Source organism: Ptychodera flava, chromosome 8, assembly GCF_041260155.1.
Source record: "Ptychodera flava strain L36383 chromosome 8, AS_Pfla_20210202, whole genome shotgun sequence".
Lineage (NCBI taxonomy): Eukaryota > Metazoa > Hemichordata > Enteropneusta > Ptychoderidae > Ptychodera > Ptychodera flava.
Genome location: NC_091935.1, coordinates 43,268,777 through 43,291,166, shown reverse-complemented (window position 1 = coordinate 43,291,166; position 22,390 = coordinate 43,268,777). Strand labels below are relative to the sequence as shown.

At 36.7% G+C, this 22,390-nt stretch overlaps 1 protein-coding gene across 2 annotated transcripts in view; it reads right to left on the bottom strand.

Moving 5' to 3' along the window:
- Nucleotides 1-22,390, bottom strand: part of LOC139139391 (RNA exonuclease 1 homolog) — a 216,522-nt gene that overhangs the window by 138,830 nt on the left and 55,302 nt on the right. The window lies entirely within an intron of this gene.

Below are 22,390 nucleotides of genomic sequence, written 5' to 3'. Positions count from 1 at the left end.
TCTTTAGCTAGCATAGAAAACTGCCATCTATACCTATAGTGTCTTTTTCTGTCCATCTTTCACACTAGGTGGACACTTGTACAGGCAGTTTGATAAAAAATGCTATCAGATGAGTAAGTTTTGAGAAATACAATTTTTGACCAAAAATGGTAAAAATTTCCTCCAAAATACATAAATGAAGATATTATCATAATTTCAATATATCACACTAGGATAACCCCTCAGTACCTATATACAAAATATCATAGCTGTCAAACAAGCAGTTTTTGAGAAACAATTTTTTTAACAAAATTGGCAAAAATTGCCCCCAAAATACACGATTGAATATTCCATCACAATTTTAATATATCACACTAAGATAACTCCTAGGAACCTGTTTACCAAATATCAAAGCTATCGGAGGAGTAGTTTTTGAGAATAAATTTTTTGACCAACAAGTCATTGACAATGACATAGTCCCCACTTGTAATAGGAGTATTAGTTTTGATGGGGCAGGGAAATGTGGTCATTAAGAAGTATCACTGGAGTGTATATGTTGAGATCTATGGGCACATAGGTCTATGTCGTTGTTCCCAATTTGAAACACAAGAGGCATGTCTAAGTTATGGTTCTAAATCGGGAAAAAAGATCAGACCTCTAGCTGTATTGGCCAGCCAAGAAATACATATGCGCATAATAATGAGGTACAAGATGTGACATCTTAAGGTCTAATATCCTATCGGAATTGGAGGGTATAGAACTTGTGGTTACTGAGTTATGCATATATATATGTATAATCAAGGTCAAACGTCATAAAGTCACGTGACATTTTGAAAAAAATTGTATTGCTAATTAATCCCTATATGCCAAAAATCAGACCTCTAGCTCTATTCCCTTGGCCAGAATTAGATGTGTGCATAATTAATGTGGTAAAGCGTGTGTTGTCATAAGGTCTCCCATCCTACTAAATATAAAGGACATAGCACTTGTGGTTACGTATTTATCGACATAAACGTATATTTCAGGTCAAAGGTCATCGAGGTCACATGAAATTTGGTCAAAAAATTTCTATCCTATAGTTATCCCTATATACCAAAAATCAGACATCAAGCTCTATGGGTTTGCTCAGAATTAGATATACGCATAATTAACCCTTTCAGGCCTGACTTTCTGATAACTTACCAGAGCTACCCCTATATATAGGAGCTTAGGCCTGAAAGGGTTAATGAGGTACAGTATGTGGCGTCATAAGCTGTCCCATCATACCATATATGAAGGGTGTACCACTTGTGGTTACTAAGTTATGGACAAATATGTATATTTGAGGTCAAAGGTCACCGAGGTCACATGACATTTTGTCAAAAAAATTGTATTGCTAAGTTATCCGTATATACCAAAAATCAGACCTCTAGCTCTATTGGCTCGCTCAAAATTAGATATGCACATAATTAATGAGGTACAATATGTGGCGTCATAAGCTGTCCCATCATACCATATATGAAGGGTGGTAGCACTTGTGGTTACTGAGTTATGGACAAATATGTATATTTGAGGTCAAAGGTCACCGAGGTCATGTGACATTTTGAAAAAAAATAGTATTGCTAAGTTATCCCTATATACCAAAAATCAGACCTCTAGCTCTATTGGCTCGCTCAAAATTAGATATGAACATAATTAATGAGGTACAATATGTGGCGTCATAAGCTGTCCCATCATACCATACATGAAGGCTGTAGCACTTGTGGTTACTGAGTTATGGACAAATATGTATATTTGAAGTCAAAGGTCACCGAGGTCATGTGACATTTTGAAAAAAAATAGTATTGCTAAGTTATCCCTATATACCAAAAATCAGACCTCTAGCTCTATTGGCTCGCTAAAAATTAGATATGCACATAATTAATGAGGTACAATATATGGCGTCATAAGCTGTCCCACCATACCATATATGAAGGGTGTAGCACTTGTGGTTACCGAGTCATGGACATATATATATATATTTGAGGTCACCAAGGTCACATGACATTTTGTCAAAATATCTGAGATATCTGCGTGAACGGATGGACTCACGGATGGACTCACGGACGGACATGATCCAATCAATAAGCCCCCTGGACTTCATCCGTGGGGACTAAAAACTGTGTCACTGCATCCTTTTTGCAATATGATTACGATGAGAAACTAAATTTTTATTTTTCTTGGCCTTATACATGGGAGTCTATGGACTGCCTTATACATGGGAGTCTATGGACTGCCTTATACATGGGAGTCTATGGAGGTGAAAACTAAAAAGTCCTCTCACACGGCCAAATTTGATCGCATTGTGAAACAAATCGACGTGCATCTGTATGGGGTAGGGTACTATCCTTGTGCAAAGTTTGAAAGAAATTGACCTGGGCATGTCTGAGATATCTGCGTGAAGGGACGGACGCACGGACACATGGACGGACGTACGCACAGACGCACGCACGCACGGACATGACCAAACCTATAAGTCTCCCCGGACGGTGTCCGTGGGGACTAAAAATGGCAAAAATTGCCCCCAAAATACAAATTGCAGATTTCATCATCATTTGAATATGTCACATTTTGATCATCCCTATGAAGCTGTATACCAAATATCAAAGCTATAGGATAAGTAGTTTTGATGAAAAAAATATTTGACCAAAAATTGCAACAATTGCCTTAAAAAAACAAATTTGCGTATGTCTGCACAATTTGTATAAATCTGAAATAGGTCATCCGTAGAGACTCATATCCAAAATATCAAAGCTTTCTGACCGGCAGTTTTGTTGAAAAAGATTATTTACAAATTTCTGACCAAATATTAGAGTGGACGGACATCCTCACTAATGTACAAACATACGTACATACATACGTACATACATACATACATACTTACATACATACATACATACATACAGACTGACGACAGACGCCAGACGGATACCCATCCCAATCGCTTCTATAGTCTATAGTCTATTCTCATTTTACAAAAAAAGTTGGTACGACTTATCACCTTTTCAGATTTCCGTACTCATACTGTCCCCCTTTTCCAGAAACTCAACATTTTTGACATCAACAAGCAATGTAAATTAAATACTTGCCTATTAATTTTTGACTTAAAGAAAAATCGCTTTGTTCATGATGAATATCACTAACTCGACAGATTGCCCCATAATTACCCAACACGACTTGCAAGGAACGACAATTTCTACATCCCTAAAGTAAACCTCTCTATAACTCAGCACAGTCTCAAATACGCTGCAACTAAGCATTGGAATTCGCTACCTGACTCATTGAAAAAAATTGATAATAGAACCTCATTTAAGTTACAATTGAAGCAATATCTTCTTTCTACTTGATCAGTTTTTCATTCTGTTTCTGTCACCTTACTTTCACCATTTTGATGTATATTTATTTATTCCGTATTTAAATTTCAATGTCAGCCTGATGCAAATGCAACGCATTTTACTCATAGTTTCGTTTTGGACCACAAGCTCGACTAGTTCTAAAGAACTATTTTTGTGGCTCCAGCCAGGATCAGGTTCCTTCTTGAGTTGAAAAGCAAACATTGTGAATAATTTGTCGTTTCTGGCGAATAAAGATTATTATTATTATTATTATTATAGTAGCTATAAACTACTGGTATGTGACATTTAAAGTTCAGAGGTGACATACTGCAATCATTCCACTGTCATTGTGGGTCTTTTTAGCTCCCATAGCCATATGTATATATGGCAATGGAAGCTATTCTTATAGGCTAGGGAAATGTCTGTATGTATGTATGTCTGTATGTCTGTATGTCTGTATGTCTGTACGTCTGTATGTCTGTATGTCTGTATGTCTGTATGTCTGTCCGTCAACATCAAAAACTCCAAAACCGCTGTACATTTCATCTTGATATTTGGTGTGTACATGGATGATGGGCTGTAGATGAGATTTTGTTCAAATGAAGTTGTCATTGCCAAAAATATGCAAATTAAGTGAAAAAATGTAAAAACAGTCAAAATTGAAAAAACTCAATAACCACTGAGCAGATTACATGAAAAATTAGCATGTAAGTACTTTGGGCTGACATGAAATGATTGTGCGCATCTTGGGTCAGTATCTTGGACTTGCTATTTTTCATGAATTTTTTTGTAATTTTCTCCCATTTTTGGTCAAAAAATCTCCTGCTCTGAAACCACAAGTCCGATTGATTTGAAACTTGGTATGGAAGTGCATAGGAGTGACCTTTCCCAAATTTGGGCAAATCGTGGTGAAATTTGCATATTTTTAGTTTACACGTCCATAGACTCCCATGTATAAGGCAGATCTCCATAGACTCCCATGTATAAGGCCATGAAAAATAAAAATTTAGTTTCTCATCGTATTCATATTGCAAAAAGGATGCAGTGACACAATTTTTAGTCCCCACAGATGAAGTCCAGTGAGCTTATAGATTGGGTCATGTCCGTCTGTTCGTCCATCCGTGAGTCCATCCGTTCACGCAGATATCTCGGATATTTTGACAAAATGTCATGTGACCTTGATGACCTTTGATCTCAAATATACATATTTGTCCATAACTCAGTAACCACAAGTGCTACAGCCTTCATGTATGGTATGATGGGACACCTTATGACGCAACATATTGTACCTCATTAATTATGTGCATATCTAATTTTGAGCGAGCCAATAGAGCTAGAGGTCTGATTTTTGGTATATAGGGATAACTTAGCAAAACAATTTTTTTGACAAAATGTCACATGACCTCGGTGACCTTTGACCTCAAATATACATATTTGTCCATAACTCAGTAACCACAAGTGCTACAGCCTTCATGTATGGTATGATGGGACACCTTATGACGCCACATATTGTACCTCATTAATTATGCGCATATCTAATTTTGAGCGAGCCAATAGAGCTAGAGGTCTGATTTTTGGTATATAGGGATAACTTAGCAAAACAATTTTTTTGACAAAATGTCACATGACCTCGGTGACCTTTGACCTCAAATATACATATTTGTCCATACTCAGTAACCACAAGTGCTACAGCCTTCATGTATGGTATGATGGGACACCTTATGACGCCACATATCATACCTTATTAATTATGCGCATATCTAATTTTGAGCGAGCCGATAGAGCTAGAGGTCTGATTTTTGGTATATAGGGATAACTTAGCAATACAATTTTTTTGACAAAATGTCACGTGACCTCGGTGACCTTTGACCTCAAATATACATATTTGTCCATAACTCAGTAACCACAAGTGCTACAGCCTTCATGAATGGTATGATGGGACACCTTATGACGCAACATATTGTACCTCATTAATTATGCACATATCTAATTTTGAGCGAGCCAATAGAGCTAGAGGTCTGATTTTTGGTATATAGGGATAACTTAGCAAAACAATTTTTTTGACAAAATGTCACGTGACCTCGGTGACCTTTGACCTCAAATATACATATTTGTCCATAACTCGGTAACCACAAGTGCTACAGCCTTCATGTATGGTATGATGGGACACCTTATGACGCCACATATTGTACCTTATTAATTATGGCATATCTAATTTTGAGCGAGCCGATAGAGCTAGAGGTCTGATTTTTGGTATATAGGGATAACTTAGCAATACAATTTTTTTGACAAAATGTCACGTGACCTGGATGACCTTTGACCTCAAATATACATATTTGTCCATAACTCAGTAACCACAAGTGCTACAGCCTTCATGTATGGTATGATGGGACACCTTATGACGCAACATATTGTACCTCATTAATTATGCGCATATCTAATTTTGAGCGAGCCAATAGAGCTAGAGGTCTGATTTTTGGTATGTAGGGATAACTTAGCAAAACAATTTTTTTGACAAAATGTCACGTGACCTCGGTGACCTTTGACCTCAAATATACATATTTGTCCATAACTCGGTAACCACAAGTGCTACACCTTCATGTTTGGTATGATTGGACACCTTATGACGCCACATACTGTACCTTAATAATTATGCGCATATCTCATTCTGAGCGAGCCAATAGAGCTGGATGTCTGATTTTGGGTATATAGGGATAACTATAGGAGAGAAATTATTTGACCAAATGTCATGTGACCTCGATGACCTTTTACCTAAAATATATGTTTATGTCAATAAATAAGTGTTATGTCCTTTGTATTTAGTAGGATGGGAGACCTTATGACAACACACGCTTTACCTCATTAATTATGTACACATCTAATTCTGGGCAAGCGAATAGAGCTAGAGATCTGATTTTTTGGCATATAGGGATTAATTAGCAATATAATTTTTTTTTCAAAATGTCATGTGACCTCGATGACCTTTGACCTTGATTATACATATATATGCATATTTCAGTAACCACAAGTTCTATACCCTCCAATTTTGATAGGATATTAGACCTTAAGATGTCACATCTTGTACCTCATTTATAATGCGCATATGTATTTCTTGGCTGGCCAATACTGCTAGAGGTCTGATCTTTTTTCCCGATTTAGAACCATAACTTAGACATGCCACATGTGTTTCAAATTGGGAACAACGACATAGACCTATGTGCCCATAGATCTCAACATATACACTCCAGTGATACTTCTTAATGACCATATTTCCTGCCCCATCAAGACTAATACTCCTATTACAAGTGGGGACTATGTCATTGTAAATGACTTGTTGAGTTAATGGTTGTGTCACAGTATTCGATATATCTCATTCTGTATTTTTTCCATTTTATATTCTGAATAATTACATTAAACATATTTCACTGTCTCCAGTACATTTCATTTAAGTATTTTCACTTCATGCACTTTCTCCCTTTCACACATGTTCAAATATCTGACCAGAGAACAAACACTAAATAGTCCAGGATGGGAGCTACAGTGTCATTGACGCTATTTTTTACTACAAGGACACATGGGTCGTGTACACTAACTGTTATTTGGTGAAAACTAACACTAACTTTACAATTCCTGAACCTGATTTTTCACCTGTAATGAATGTATTTAGTCTGAAAGACCGTTTCTCAGATTTCTGGTTAGACTTGCTCCAAGTCTGTGGGCATTTAAGTATCAAAACATATAAAAATAGCGTCAAGGACACTGAAGCTCCTCAAGTGCGAGGCCAGTTGTTGGTCATCGTCGTAAACCACGCGCCTCTTTACGGCAACAGCTCAGCGCTACCCGTCAAGAGACCGTGGTTGATCACGCAGAGATTCGCGGATCTATCGCTGGTTTCCAGCACTGGCTAAACGGAGCCAATCAGAAAGTAGGTCTCATAAACGCGCATAAATTATTGCAATGAGCAATACACAATGACTTGGGCTGATCTTGGTGCTCACCACTACACAGCGTTCACTGTCGACGAAGAGCGCCGATGTGTAAATGTTCAATGTTTTGGGACTCAACCGCTCTATTCACACCAAAAAGACGCCATTGATAATTATTTTACAAGGAAAAGATGGGTTTCTTTGCACGAGGACCAGCGGTGGCAAGTCTGTATACTACCAGGCATGGCAGGCCGTCTCGGCCCATCGTGTTTCACGGGCGTTATATCGAAGGGTATCGCATAACTGGAGCAGGCCCCACACCTCGCTGTGCACAGTGTCCGACCCAGGCGTAGAACAACACCGCTGTGTAAAACCCGTTGGTCAAAACTATTGATCATAAATTTACTTTACCACAAGTTATGTATAAACGTTTATGTATCGATCTCTTCATTTAGGTTCACACTGAAAACTTTCTTATCATGCTGTGGGTATACATGCTAGAAACGTATGAATGGTATATTGGGCCCTTTCATTCGAGCTGGTGCTCCGCGATACAAATCACAAATGTACGCTAGGCTCCCGATCGTCTCAACACTGCCGAAATCACAGATCTCGGAAAATTGCGTAGTTGTTCAAGTCCGATTATGTTTCATTAATTCATCACAAAAGTTACGCTAACAACGGAATCAAACCAAGAGAGGTTTAGTTTGTTCCATGGGTTTGCAGTTCACCCGGGTGCGACCACATATATGCGTACACTCGCTCAGTGTGACCTGGTGACAGTTTTCGGACAGGGTATAGTGAATTTCGCCCAAAGCCGTTTCACAAATGACGAGCAGTACGAAATCTTATTACCATACCCTTCGAAACTTTATTGTGTTTATCCTAAAACTGTTAACAGGACGGAAATGGTATTTAGGGGGTCAAAGTTGCCAAATTGTTGACTCCATAGTGAGTGCGTAGTAATCGGACTGCTATCGCAGTAATCGGACGTCGTATTTGGAATGTGATTATAGGGGCTAAATATTGATATTTTGAAACTTCAAACCCTCGATTTTCAATTTCGATGTGTTTAGAAAACTGTTTGTAAAAATTTTGTGATAAATTAGTTACGTTCAATCCATGGACGACGCAACTATATTTCGACGTGTATGGTGCTTACATCGGACATGGGCTGTCTGTGTGTTGCTTTCGACACCTTGTTGTATCGTACGGTGTGTTAACTTCGCGAAGTTTTATAGCCCGAAATAGCTTCTACCGAAAAAACTAACTATTCAAAACGGGACAGCAGCGTCACCTGACTTAATATGCAGTATCATGACTTGTAAAACGCTATCAATACGGAGCGAAGTGAGTACAACGAACAGCATGTCTTTAAATGTCCGAACTGAGATCGTCCGAAAATAGTCACACTGAGTGTACGGGGACGACCTTGCAGTGGGACCGGGCCGGGTTCGTTGCTGGCCGTAGTCTGTGTACATACCGAAGCCATAGTATTCACATGGTGTCATCGTTGCTGTCGATCATGACAGAAAAACTGTCAAAATTTTGAAAGCTGTCGGATTTAATGCAACATAGGGCGGAAGAGATGCAACGGAACCAGAGGATCTCAGGCCCTGAAAGCTCGATTGTGCACACACAGACAATGAGGAGCTTACGACCCGACATGACTTTGTTAAACGGATTCGTGATTAGCTAATTCTGATGATATGTTCTCATGAATAATTAATTAACCCCCATTCATACTTCTGCAGTTTCCCGGCGTAATCTGCCAGAGCTTGATTTTTGCGTAGGTCAACGGAGCGGAAATTATTGCTCTGGCTCGTGAGAATGTTGTTGGTAAGCAGTAATTGACTTGGAGGCATGGGGTTGGGATACAGGATACACAAGATTTGTGTTAGATACATTCAATTGTATATACGGCATGATTTGGCGCATTAATATAAAAATAGTGACAACATCACTGTTCGCTCCCATATAGTTATCAAAACAAGTCAACAGTTGTATGAAACACGGACATACATATACAGACAGACTGACACACACAGACTGGCACAGAGTGATGACATTGACCCCAAGTGTGCCTTGGCCCATGGAGAGTGATAAAGATATAACAAACAGCTGAATGTAATGATAAAATAGTTAAGTATAGGCCTATACAGGCACTGAGAGTGAATATGTTACAGCAATTTGATTAGTTTCTTTTCCTTGTCTACTTATGTGATAATCTTTAAGACAATCAATCTGCAAGGCAGTTTATGTATTGACAAATATGTTATCTTTTACAAGCACACAGTAAACTGTTCTTGATTTTTCATTTACAATATTTGACATAGACTGAAATTCATAACATGCAACCAATGTTTACACTTTGCCCATACACCAGATACATGGAGAAATTTCAACATACAATCATCAACTCAGAAACCCTACAGGAAAAGTAAACATTGTTTTCTTCAGAACAGCTGGTGCATCCACATCTGGAACAACTTACAAACTTAACCAATTACACAAGGATGATGACACAAGAGATAAAGTTAAACTGTGCTGAACTTGACTATTCCTTTCAAATCCTTACCTAACTTGACATCTTAAACTAAAATACACTGCATGGTTAATTGTGCACAAAAATACATCTGGGTGGACCATTTGATAAGGGATGGTGTCTGGAAGATCGATGAGGTACATAATCTTTTTCATCCGATCCATTGTACATTCTTTTTCCCCCACTCTCCCACCTTTCCTTTTTGTCAAACCTTCTCTGGCTGAATTTTTTATTGGCATTTGTTTGGAATTTTTTCAAAATCTGCCAGGATTTTTTTACCGCATTTCAATACCAAATACAGTTTACCATACCAAATGCTTACTAAATCACCACATTATATACTCTTAGTTCCAGTAGGTATAAAATTACCAAAAAAAAATCTTAAAAATACAAAATGAAAGATATCCCAGTAAAACTGAAAGTTTCGCAAAGTTGCCCCAAAAATTCAAAATTCCAGATTTCAACTTAATTTCAATATATCTTATTAACAAAAACCCTAAGAACCGGTTTACTAAATATCAAAGCAATCAGACTGGTAAATTTTGAAAAACAAATTTTTTGACCAAAAATGAGAAAAATTGCCCCCTAAAATACAAAATTGCAGATTTCATCCTAATTTTAAATATATCTAATTAGCATAAACCCTAGGAGCCTGTACACTAGATATCAAAGCTACCAAGATCAGAAGTTTTAGGAGAACAATTTTTTGACCAGAAAAGGCAAAAATTGCCCCAAAAATAAAAAAAAAAATTGCCAGTTTCAACATACCTTCAATACATTATATTGAGATTAATCTTAGATACCTGTATACCAAATATCAAAGCTATCAAATCAATAGTTTTTGGATTAAAAAATTGTTTATCAAAAATTGGGAAAATTGCCCCAAAATTACAAATATGACAATATCAATACAATTTGTACAAGCATGACTGAGGTCATTCTGAGGAACATGAATATTAAGTTTCATAGCAATCAGACAAGCGATTTCAGAGAACAAGATTTTTTGACTAAAAACGGAAAAAATACCCTAAAAATACAAACATGCAAATTTCATCCCAATTTTTGCACACATAATTTAGAATACCTAAAGAAATCTGCATACCAAGTTTCAACCAAATCTGACCAATGCTTACTGAGTTTTAGCCATTTGCAGGATTTTTCCTTTTTTTCCCCTCATTTGCATATTTTTGGCACTGACATGTTCATTTGAACAAATTCACATCTCCACCCCTAAGTGCACCTGTACACCAAATACTAAGACAGTAGGTGCTACGGTTTAGGAGTTTTTGATGTGGACGGACTAACAGACATACATACATACTTACATACACACAGACGCCATTTTGCCACCTTATACGAATACCTCCCATTTGCATATATACATATGCATATATGGGAGCGTAAAAATAAGTTGCATACATTAACACCAATCTATCCTGATGGAGTATGTGGCGGTTTATTATTAGGCGACTAGTAAAGTGAATAAGCGCCATTTACTGCATTGGAAAGTCACCGTAATTTCTCTGTCAGCACTCTAGTGAAAATTGCTTCATTGTGTTTTTCAACATTTAAATTTGTAGTATACAAGTGAATTGCATTTTCACATTGATCTACTTGACCAGAAAATTCATCAGCCTTTTGCTAAAGTAGGTTTATATCCTCTTGTGTATACTAGCCAACTCTGAGATGATTAAGTAAATCTGCAAAATGTTTACCATCTTTCTGTCTGCACAGGTGCAATGGAGAAATAAATATGCAAAAAAGATGAAAGGCTACAGTAGTATTTGTGAAATCGAGCTCAAAGGTCATCAAAGTCATGTGACATTTTGTCAAAAAAAATTGTATCCCATAGTTATCCCTATATACCAAAAATCAGACCTCTAGCTCTCTTGGCTTGCCCAGAATTAGATATGTGCATAATTAATAAGGTACAGGATATGGCACCATACGGTCTCCCATCATACCAAATGTGAAGGATGTAGCACTTGTGGTTATTGAGTTATGGCCATATATGTATATTTGGGTTCAAAGGTCAGCCAGGTCACATAATATTTTGTCAAAAAAAATTGTATCTCATAGTTATCCCTATATACTGAAAATCAGACTTCCAGCTCTATTGACTGGCCCAAAATTAGATACATGCATAATTAATGAGGTACAGGATGCGTCATCATTAGGTGTCCCATCATACCAAATATGAAGGGTGTAGCCCTTGTGATTACTGAGTTATGAAGAAATATCTATATTTGAGGTCAAAGGTAATTGAGGTCACATGACATTTTGTCAAAAAAATTGTATCCCATAGTTATCCCTATATACCAAAAATCAGACCTCCAGCTCTATTGGCTTGCCCAAAATTAGATATGTAAATAATTAATGAGGTACAGGTTGTGGCGTCATAAGGTTTCCCATCATACAAAATATGAAGGGTGTAGCCCTTGTGGTTACTGAGTTATGGACATATATGTATATTTGGGGTCAAAGGTCATCAAGGTCACGTGATATTTTGTCAAAAAAATTGTATCCCATAGTTATCCCTACATACCAAAAATCAGAACTATAGCTCTATCATTAAGCCCAGAATTAGGTATGTGCATAATTAACACAGAAAGTGGCTGGTCATGTGATATTTTGTCGAAAAACTTTGCTCCCATAGTTTTCTCTATGTACCAAAAACACATTGAAGTTGACAGCCAGTTAGAGTGAAATCCGATCAAGCTGCAAAACTTAATTAGCCAAGGTATTGTGTATCAGCAGCGATTTTTACGACATTAAAAGCTGGGCTTGATGTGGTCTTGTTTATACCTTTAATCAGCTACACCTCTCAGTTATACAACACACCAGGGCCACTCCACTGTCCGCCAGACAGAGAAACATAAATAAATCACTACACTTTGCAATGTCATGTATCTTTCTTTTTTATTTGTGATGAACAAATGAGCTTGAAAGTTCAGGAAGGTGTAGAAATTTTCGCTTGTCCAGTCTCAGTGAATCTACATATTAAACAATTTTGGGAATTCCTGACAATGGGACACAATGATAAGTTATCTGTTGCTTACAACGGTCTAATCATTGCAATCCTAGTTCTTACAGATGAATCGAATCATGAAATACTGTGAGGGAACATTCTCATCACAGTATACCTCAAAAACAGAACGAAAGAGAAAGTACTAGAGCTGTTACAACTTTAAAAAACCTTAAAGCTAAAAATAGAAATAATAGTGAAAAATTTGTCTAAATGGTATAAATGAAATGAGCTACAAGTAATAGAACACATCATAATCATGTTTGCAAGTGTTTCAGTGAAAAGGATGTCTTGAAACAAACTGTCTTTTTTAACGTTTTATTAGAATCGTTATGTTGAAAAGGTTCTTGCAGTGCACCATTGAGTCCAATCAGGAACTCCACGAATACATTTACAAGAATGTATTTTGAACATGTAAGTTTATATGATGCTGGTCTAGCCGGTCAATTCCAAAGCTACCTGAACTTTCACGCTCACTTGTTCATCACAAATAAAAATGAAAGATACATGACATTGCAAAGTGTGGTGATTTGTTTATGTTTCTCTGTCTGACATTCATGGAGTGGCCCAGGTGTGTAGTGTAACTGAGAGCATGTAGCTGATTAAAGATGTAAACAAGACCACATTAAGCCCTGCTGTGTTAATGTTGTAAAATCGCAGATACACATCTATTAAGGTGGTTGGAAAGGCTAGAGCGTCAGTTATAAACTTCAATAAAACTATTAAAATATAAAAGTAGTCAACATTCTCTGTGGAATAAAAAAATAGCGCCAATGGCACTTGATCACAACTGGCACATTGTGAAACTACTCTATCTCTGGGTACACCTGTACATGAAATACTGAATTGGTAGGTGCTGCGGGTTTGGAGTTTGTCAGTAAATGCACACAGAAAACAAAGTCCCGAAGTAGCGAATTCCAGCCATTTTCAAACCACACTGTTTGTCAGTGGGGTAAGCAATATTCGCAAAAATCACATTTCCAGGCTAATAGACTATGTTTTACGAAATCACACGTCCTTATTACAAAATAAAACGATCTTTGTCTTTAAATCAATGCGCCAGTAAACAGGTCCAGCAGCTAGTTATGTCATCAAGTCTGTAATGTTAAGGGTCATAACAAATGTGAGAAATCTAAAACATTAAATATGTTGTTTTTTATCAATTTTATTACCAAAAGCGCATGAAAATCTCTGATACTTTGAATCAGCCATCCTGCATATTTGTAACATTCATCAAAACCTCATTTCTGTTCCACAACTCATTAAATAGTCCACAATGCAGGATTTGTGTACATTCCAAAACTACATATATGAAAGACCCCTAAAATCAATTAGTTAAAGGGGGGTTAGAAATTTCCCAAAACTATCTAACCGCTGCTCCGTTTGGCTCCATTTTTCGGAATCGGAACCTTGGAATTAGTCTGAATATCTCTACCAAATATCATGCAGTCTGTTCAGCGGATTTTGACTTTTTGTCGTTTACGGAAAATGGACACTGTCCACCACTGGTTGAAGCTAACCCTATATCACAACTTCCAGATGTGATAATGACCTATGGTCATTATGTTAAAAAATACCGCCAATGGCGCTTGGACATAATGACCGCCTAGTATATCGGCATTTATCAACAACCACACTCACTGTGAATTAGACAGACCACGAAGTCAATGAGCAACATATAGCTGAAAGACTATTTTTCACATTGTGATTTTAAGCTCATTTTTATGAGAAAAGAGACATGTATATGTATATGGAGAAAAAGCAGAAGACATATTTGTAAGTTGTTTGTTAAGTGACAATCATATATGCATCTCTTGAAATTTTGTGGTTATAAGGTATAACAGTAGTGTAAGAATAATGAGGTTAGAGTAAGTTAGTAAAGCTAAGTTGACAGTAATTAAGATTACAAAATTATACACTAAGCTGAGGAAATCTGAATGAAATAAATGTTGAAAAGTAGCAAAGTCATGGTCATCTTTTGTCTAATACCTTGTGTAAGTTCATGAACTTTACATAAATCTTGCTGTAGATTTGTTGCTAATGGGCAATAACTGTGTTTCAGATCATTTCAGAGCAATCCATCCATGACAGGTTTAAATTGTAATATACTTCTGTTTAAAGGAGAGAAACTTCTCAAATAATTTTTTTCCCTGTAATTTGCTGTGAGAACACATGGACAGATGCTCAGGACTCTATGCTGGTGCTACCTTGATAACTAACCTACAACTTGTAACGTCATTGTCTAACCTGTTCACCCCAATTTCGTGTAGACAGGTCCACACTCTCCATTGATAACAATGGGTTTGGGCTATACCATTGTAGTGAAAGACTGTAACATGTGAGGTTGTGGATACTTAATCTCTGGAATGTCAAAGTCTGTATATTGACTCAAGGATGTTTACTTAACAAATGCCTAGGGTCATCTCAAAAGTGAGGATCTAAACTATGAAATATGTTTTTTTTAATGCTTTTGATGCCCAAAAGACCATAGAAATCTCTTATACTTCGAATCAGCCATCCTGCATATTTCTAACATACATCAAAACCTCATTTCTGTTCAACAACTCATAAAACAGTCCACAATGCAGGATTGGTGTACATTCCAAAACTACATATATGAAAGACCCCTAAAATCAACTAGATAAAAAGGGGGGTTAGAAATTTCCCAAAACTATCTAACCGGCACTCCGTTTGGCTCCATTTTTCGGAATTGGAACCTTGGAACCAGTCTATGTATCGGTATCAAATATCAACGCAGTCTGTTCAGCAGTTTTTGACTTTTTGTCGTTTACGGAAATGGACGACATCAAACACCGGTTGAAACCACCTCTATATCACAACTTCCAGTTGTGATAAAAAACTAGACATTTGGGCACAAAGGCATTGCAGAGTTATAGCCTGTTGAAACTTCTGAAAAACTGACCAAATAAGAAGAAGTTGGGGAGTCCTTAGTGTATAAACTATGGTAGAGGTCCCCTAGCTTTTAATAAAATGTTTGAAAAGGGAAAGTCATTATTTGCTGTTTTTCAGGAAAGTTTGACAAGGCGGTGCTGGCATTCAGAGTGAGTGACTGCTATTGTAAATGCATTTTTAGATTCTTTGAGTGTCAAAGAGGTGTCAAAAGTGAAATTAACCAAAAAAAGTGCTCTGTGTCTTCAAAAGAGGGGTGCAAATATGGCTTGTTTTCAACATTTTTGACAGAATAACAGTTTTCCTACATAATTGTATACCAATTTAATCCAATCTTTTAATTGAGATATGGACATGGAATTTTTACAGCCTATTAACAAGGTTACAGATAAGATTTGTATGGCACAATTTTCCTGTATTTGAAGTACTTTTTGAAAAATCACATTTTGAAATTTGAAAGAATTTTTAATAATTTTTTGATATGTAAACCCATGTAAAATCATAAAAACAAATTTTATTTACAAATCCTGCCGTACAAATCTTACAATAAATGGTGTCAACATATTTATAACTAATTTGGTAATATTAATACTATCCAATTATTATAAAATTCAAATATGTAAAAAAAATATGAAAAATTAAATTTTAATATTTACTGGTGTCATATTTCAAAATCATGGCTGCAAATATACAATTTTCATATTCTTTGGAGAAAGTATTAACTAAGGGAGATATCCTGAAAATTTGAACTAAATATCTTGATTCTAACACTTGAAACTTGACATTAACTCTGAGAAAAGAATTGGTGCAAAAATAGCCTTTCCAACCACCTTAAAACAACACCTTGGTTACTGAAGTTCTGCAGCTTGATCAAATTTCACTGTAATTGGCCACCACCAGTTTATCACATGACACATGAACACACAGACAGAAATTAATTGGCCAAATCTTGACAGAAGGAAGTAAAAGTTGACGAAAGGAAGTAAAAGTTGACGCCGCCATCCTGGTTTTCAATTCTAATAGCTCTTCAGTATATAAAACTGAGGAGCTAATAAATTGAAGGACTAAACATCAGTAGACTGTCGTGCTCAGTGGTAGGGCTGTTACATAGATCATGGGGTGATTGCCTGGCTTGGCCAGCCAATAACTTAGGCTGCCAAGAAATTTCCAGGCGACTGTGAGCCAGTCTAATTTCCGGTAAAAAGCCTGAAGTGAAGATACCAAGTTGACGCTTTGAAGGCTCATTGTGTAACAACAAAGGCGAATTTTAAATCCAAGCTCTCGGTTGCCGTTAACAGATCACCAAGGTCTACTGCATACAGGTAAAAGTCGCCACTTAGTCATGTTAAATTTCTAGAGTAAAATTGCCAAAATATCTAGTTCAAATAGAGACCAATAAGTCGAAGTGGTATCGATACCGTAAACTGCACCACTCTGTCTGATCGGGCATTTCCCAGCGCAAACATTGGTTACTGCCTATGCCACAGCGCACGTCGTCATGGTGTAGACTACGATTCTTTCTATAGGTTGTGATGACTTTTATGACCGCACTGCCATAGTGGCGGCTTTGTCTGACCGGGAAACATGACAAGATACGACAGTTTTAAATATTATCATGGTGGTACACTTCTATGGTATTACAGAACACCATCTCTCCACAGTTTGTTGAATGACGGTGACAAAAGTTAGTACAAAGGATGGAAAATACCATCAAGGACAGTGTGTTCACATTTGGTTTGAATTGGTCCATTCGAGAAATATTCAAACCAGGAAAAACAAGAATGACAAAAGCAAATAAGGTCTCCAAATTAGGTACTGGAGGTCATCTTTACGAACATGCATATCAACTTCTATGCAATGGGACAAGCAGATCCTAAATACATAAGCAAATGTCAACAACAAAAAATAGACAGAGAAGGTTTGATAAAAAGAAAAGGTGGGAGTGGGTAAAAAAATGTACAAGGGATCTGGTAAAAAGTAATGCTACCTCATCAATCTTCTACACCCTACCCCCTCCTGAAAATCAGTTGTTCCATCACTTGGTATTACATAACGCGAGATGACAGGAAATGTATTTACAACCTTGGGAAGTTTATAGTTAATGCCATGAGTGTTATCATTCTAATGTAAACAGCACTTAAGTTAGTTACAGATGGTGAAATGCCTTCCACTGTGGGCGGTGATTACAACATCTGGAATTATCCTGGCTCCAAATTTCTCATCAGTTCTTGTATGTCCTTCATAGAAAAGTTGCAAAAATTGGCCCGCAATGAAAAAATTCACCTCAGCTTTGTTTTCTGGATCAAATTTTCCTACCGATTGATACCAAATATGACAAAATTATGTTCACAGCCTTCAAAACGGTCTGACAACATATCCTGGGTTGGTGTAGGTCATTTAAGGTCACAAACTGAGAAAATTACCTAAAATATACAAATTTGGGGGTTTACCAACACTTTGAGCAGAAAATTTATTTAATAACACCCCTCGGGACTTTACACATAGCTTTACATAGCTGTCAAACAAGTCAAGTTTTCTTGACCAAAAATGACAATATTGTCTTAAACATAGGGCCAATGTCCCTGAAGCTACTATAGACATTGATACAAAATTAAGTATTTCCTGACTGAATGAAATTATCTTCGTAAGGTCATCCTAGGGACCTGTAAACCAAATATTACAGCTGTCTGACCAGCGGTTTTGTAAAAACAAGCAACCTAACAGTCGACAGAGCTCTGCTGTGTTATGTACAGAATAACTTTTTGTGACACATGTATTGATGAAGAAGGTGGACATCTTGGACAGCACATGTCAGGATGGCCTGACCAAAAATTGCAAAATTAGCTGCAAAAATACAAAATTGATGATTTCATCATAATTTCAATATATTACATTAAGATAAAGCCTAGGAGCCTGTATACCTAATATCAAAGCTATCAAATGAGTAACTTTTGAGAAACAAATATTCTGACCAAAAATGGCAAAATTAGCTGAAAAAATACAAAATTGATAATTTCATCATAATTTCAATATATTACCTTAGGATAAAGCCGAGGAACCTGTATACCAAATATCAAAGCTATCAGATGAGTAACTTTTGCAAAACAAATATTTTGACCAAAAATGGCAAAAATTGACCCAAAAATACAAAAATTGAAGATTTCATCAAATTTCAATATATCACACTAAGACAACCCCTAGGAACCTGTATACCAAATATCAAAGGTATCAGACGAGCAGGTTTTGAGAAACACATTTTTTGACCAAAAATGGCAAAAATTGCACTAAAAATACAAAATTGCAGATTTCGTCATATATTCCATACATCATATTTAGTTAATCTGTAGGAACCTTTATACTAAATATCAAAGCTGTCAGACGAGCGGTTTTCATAAAATAAAGTTTTGACCAAAAAAGACAAAAAAAATCCTTAAAAATACAGATTTGCATATTTCATCACAATTTGAACAAATCTTAGTTGAATTATCCCTGGGAACCTGTATACCAAATAACAAAGTTGTCTGACCAGCGTTTATGAAGAAGAAGATTTTTTACCAAAAACGCCTTTTTTGGCACTAATTTGCATATTTTCAACAATAGTAAAAAATTAAAAAAAATAGATTCTCAAAATCATATTTTTCATCTACACTACACAACAAATATCAAATCAGTAAGTACTGCGGTTTTCAAGATATTTGAGTGGACGGACGCCTCACAAACGGACATACATACATACATACAGACTGACGACGGACGCCGGACGGATACCCATCCCAATAGCTTCTATAGACTATAGTCTATAGTAGCTAAAAATACAAATTTGTATATTTCAGGACAATTTCCACATATCTAACTATTGTCATTTCTGTATGTCTGTGAACCAAATATAAATACTGTCTGTCAAAGGGTTTTAAAAAGAAAGTACTGTTTAAGATTTTTGACCAAAAATGACAAAATTGCTCCAAAATAGTAATTTTCCCAATTTTGTCATAATTTCAACAAATTAGAAGAGTAACACCCTCGCAAAGATCCAACCCAAATTTGAGAGCGATTGGGCTGGCGATTTCAGAGAAGAAGAATTTTTACTGAAAATGAGAAAAATCACCAAAAAATTCAGTAAAAATACAAAATTAAGGATATCTTCACAATATTCATAAAACTGTATCAGGTTCACCTGAGGTACTTGCACATTAATTTTCAAAGCAATCAAAATAGCGGTTCTCGAGATATTAATTCTTGACCATTTTCACATTTTGTAAGCTCATTTGCATAACTTTGGCAAAGCAGACTTAATTTGAACAAAATCCCATCTATAGCCCAGGATGCATCCACACACCAAATACCAAGCTGAAATGTGCAGCGGTTTGCGTGTTTTTGATGTTGACGGACATACTGTAAGTACGTACATACTTATATACATACATATATACATACATACATACATACATACATACACACATACTGTGTTAGCGCTGGGTTTCGAAAGCTGTTAGCCACTGTGGCGAATAGTTTCAAATTTTATTAGCCACAGACAAATTTTATTAGCCACACATTTTTACGAAAACAAAGCTTTCTATAATGCTATAATCTCCAATGTCGGTTGCATGCACAAGAATAAACTATCAACACATCAACCTTGTATCCAGTTGTCTTCATTTTTAACACTGAAAATTGCTTGATTCTGGACCCCGATGCAAATCGACAGCAGCACGCAACATTGAGACCACGATTAAAATGAACTGCAACATGGAAGGTTGGGACCGCGATGCAAATCAACAGCATGACAGCAACACTGAACGTTCGGACTGCGATTAAAATAGAAGTTTGGTTACACGTTATTGCGTTACATCAGTACACGTAGCGTCTTTGTCACGTCATACAAGACGTCTCGTAAATGTGGCACAGACGTTCGGAACATCATCAAACGACACTTCTACATGTAGTCTTAATTACGTGTAGTAATTTTTAGATTTTCTTGGTGATTTGCGGGAATTTAGACAGGAAATCTCGTTAAGTACTAGTATGAGTATCATTGTAAATTAGCAAACATCTTTGATATCAGAAAATTCCGTAGAGTTCACTTGAACAAGACGTACGTGCTATGATTTCCTGACATAAATGAAATGTTGTCTAATTCAACTTTCTACCTGAAGCTGTCACAAAGATTTCCGTAAACCACATAAATAACTGTATTAGGCCTACAGAAAATCGGTAAATTTAATGCGAGGATACAACGAGCTTGAATAGTCCTCACGTAGAGAAATTAATTGTTTCTTAAAACTTAGACGAATTTCGTATGTTTCTGAAAAAATAATACGGCAAAATCAACCAAAAAAATCACAACTGATCATGGATACGCGTACGCCACTGTGTGCCTTCAGACGTACACGTAATTAGATTGTAACCTCTCTAATGAACAACAACACGGAACGTCGTGACCGCGATGCAAATCGACAACAACACGGAATGCGTCGCTGGGATGGCAATTTTTATGAACATCAATACGGGACCATGAGGACCGCAATGCAAATCGACCACCATTAAAATAAGACCTCGATTAAAATGCGCAACACGGAACGTCCATACCACGATGCAAATAAATTTCAACACCGAACGTTGTGACCACGATTAAAATGCATATGTCAGCTGTAGCAAAAGTTTCAATTCTCGCGAGTGTTCGCTTTGCTTGCTGTACACTAGACAAAATGACGTCAAATTTATCGCGAGACTAGGGCTCGATTGCGTCTGCCTGCATTTTCAATTCTCGCGATAGTCATTATGTGCATGCTGTACACTATACAAATTGACGTCAAATCTCTCGCGAGACTTGGCTCAGATCGGAGAGATCAATACAGAAGTAGATATAGTTTTTTCACGAATCGCCGAAAGAGAAGCGCAGATCAACAAAAGACTTAAAAACCCCACGTTTTTGCTTATTTTGCGGAATTTTTTCAACAAAAATCACTTTCGCCAATGTGGCGAATTAGGATCGATTTTCCTTCGCCACTGCTGATTTCCATTCGCATTTGCGAACGTGGCGAATGGGCAGCGCGAACACAGACATACACACATACATACAGACGCCATTGACTTCAGCTTATACGATAAACTCACATTGGTATAACCAAATGTGAGCTAATTACAGTATTGGTTTGGCTAATTAAATATCTGGTTTGGTGAAAATTTTTTTAGACCTAGCCATATTTTCAAGAAGATTTTGGAACGCAGGGGAAACACTGGCATGACAAATTTCTCCTAGAGACATTTAAAACTAAAGTTAGGATATGGGGAAGTTATACTGGCTGGCAGGGTTAGAGATAAATGAAAATAAACTTGGTCCCAGTTACCCTAATTTCTAACTAAATGTGCTACCCTAATTTGTGGTTAAATGCCCATAAAATGATTAACTTTGCATAGAGCTTGTGCAAGATACCTAAAAACAAAATATTAACCTAATCCGGCCAGCCGTTTAATAGTTTCAGCATCATGACTGATTTTTTTTTATCTCATTTACTTAATTCGATAATTAACATATTCGCTGGAACAAATCCACATCTCTATCCTATAATGCACCAGCACATCAAAAAAGACAGTTGGTGCATCAGTTATCAAGTGTTTGATGTGGACAAACATAAATACATACATACATACA